Source organism: Sorghum bicolor, chromosome 1 (assembly GCF_000003195.3).
Source record: "Sorghum bicolor cultivar BTx623 chromosome 1, Sorghum_bicolor_NCBIv3, whole genome shotgun sequence".
Classification (NCBI taxonomy): domain Eukaryota; kingdom Viridiplantae; phylum Streptophyta; class Magnoliopsida; order Poales; family Poaceae; genus Sorghum; species Sorghum bicolor.
This window is the reverse complement of record NC_012870.2, coordinates 53230807-53233203: the sequence shown is the minus strand read 5'-3', so window position 1 is coordinate 53233203 and position 2397 is coordinate 53230807. Positions and strand designations below refer to the sequence as shown.

At 47.3% G+C, this 2397-nt stretch overlaps 1 long non-coding RNA gene across 1 annotated transcript; it reads right to left on the bottom strand.

Moving 5' to 3' along the window:
* Positions 978-1608, bottom strand: LOC110434529. The gene is made up of 3 exons (XR_002452034.1): positions 1402-1608; positions 1220-1285; positions 978-1115 (listed from the first exon to the last, which is right to left on the bottom strand). It is a non-coding gene; the product is annotated as an uncharacterized LOC110434529 (long non-coding RNA).

Sequence of the window (2397 nt, the reverse complement as noted above, 5' to 3'; positions counted from 1 at the left end):
TTCACCGAGAAACGAACTCACCGGACGAGGCACACCGGACTCTATGCAAAAACTGTTTCCGCGTCCGGTGCCTCAACTCGGACGCGTCCGACCAAAAAGCCTGCGCGAAAAGTTTCTCAACTTCTACCCTTGCTTCCATGTGCCAACACTAAAGTGTCACAACACTTGTGCAAGTGTGTTAGCATTTTCACAAATATTTTTATCAAGGATTCAAGTTAGCACTTTACTAGATCCTAATGCATATGCTCAAGATATGGACCTAGTAGCACTTGATTCGAGAGATGACCGTGATTTCCCCTCTTGATAGTCGGCTATTTATCCTAAACCCGGTCAATCACTTCTCTACTCATCTTAGACCGGCAAAAGTGAAACCCTATGTTTGTACCTTTGCCTTGTTCACTTTCTCCCTTGTCCATCATCATGATCTCCACATCATGCTTCATCTCTTTGTAATCATGTGACCATCTTTCCATGCCACCATGCACCTTCATCACATGTGTTGCTATGCCTAACTCAAATTACTTAAACACAAGGCATTAGCAACTTGGTGTCATTAATTACCAAAACCAAACTTGGGCTTTCACACTTGAGCCAGCTGATGGCACATAATAACTGACGTCGGTTACGAGTAACATCCGCTAGACTAGAATGCTCGGGTTCCCTTGCAAGCATAACTTTTAAGATCCGACTTGCACTTTGTCTTCTGTATAGTTTCCCAGATGGGCCGCCTGGCACGGCACTAGCACGGGCACGCTTAGGCATGGCATGGCAAGGCACGAGCACGGTCGGCACGGTAGCCCGTCATGCCGTGCCTGATAGTGCCATTGTGCCGAGTTGGCAGCCCAGACACGGCCCTATCAGGGCAGGAACGTGTCGTGCCGTGCTGTTTGGCCCGGTGGCACGATAGTGCCCGTGCCAGCCCAGGCGCTAAGGCAGAATCACAGTACCAGATTCAAAATGGAAATACAAACTTCAAATAATCAAGCAACAAAAGAGTACAGCCAGCCAAGCTCCATATAGTTCAATGTTTTTACATCACAGTTCAAGTTCTCATATTACATCAAGTTCTAGCGGACGGCTTTCTCCTCACGGGCCCTAGCCCTAGCCTCAATCGGCTACCATAACAGAGCAAACAAAAAGCAGATTAGAGAAAGAAGACTTCAGATCAGATCAGAAATGAAGAAGAGCAAAGGAGTAGCAGATCTGAGCTAGTGATTACCTGGCAGTCGACAGCGACAGAGAAGCTTGAGCTTGAGCAGATCCGAGTAGCAGCGGATCAGCAGACCTAAAGAAGAAGAAGAAGAACAGAGACAGAGAAGAAGAAGAAGAAGAAGAAGAAGAAGAAGAAGAAGAAGAAGAAGAAGAAGAAGAAGTGTAGAACAGGGGCAGCTCGGAGCTTACCTGCTTCGTCGGAGCTCCGGCTCCGTCGATGCCGCTGCCGCTATCGGAGGCCGAGACGAAGGGGTGGGGACGGCATCGATCCGTCGTCGCCCTCCCCCTCGCCCCTGCTGGACTCCCTTCGTCTTCTCCACGACTGACGCGCGATGGAGACGACGGCGAAGGCGAGGCGACTCCTGACCAGCGGCGGCCGGTGGATGGGGTGGGGAATGAAATGAAATTAGGGTTGAGTTGCGGGAGAGAGGCTGGTTGGGGCTGCTTATATAGCAGCCATTCCCAACCCTAATCGGTGGACGGCTGAGATGCAGTCATGGCTCAGATCCAACGACTCTTATTCATCCACGTGCTGTTAGTGGGCCAAACCCAAAATCGTGCCGTGCCGCGTGCTGGCCCATGGGCCAAATGCCAGGCCCAGGCACGGGCACAGGTTCCCGTGCCTGGGCCGTGCTTTCCAGTGCTGTTGCTCGGCCCAGTTGGAAAACTATAGTCTTCTGCACACATAGGCTTTTGGATGAACAGGCCTACCATCAATCTTTTTGGGAGCATTTCTTCACACAACTGTTTGATCGTGTTCATCTACTTCCTGGCGTCCTTTAGTATACGGAGGTGATTGACTATACCCTGAGCGTACCTCTTCCTGCATCAATTATGATTGATGACATCGGAACCAGTTGCTTCAGCACTGGTTCTATATGCTTACAGATGGATTAGGATTGCATTTGCGTGGAATCAAATTTAGGCAGTACTATTGGCAACATTTTAATTTTAATTTCAAATTTCATTAGGGCTATTTACCACATTGTCGGACGTGAATGTCATTCGGATATCTATATGCTTATCATTCAGGTATATTAAGGTTAAGTTTATTAGTTTTAATATGTCTAAATCATATTGATTTAAGCACTTTAGCTATATACTCATATACGATGAAATTGTTTTTGTATACTTTTAATTATTTATTGATAACCCATAGTTTCTTTGTCTTTTATATATTTGACT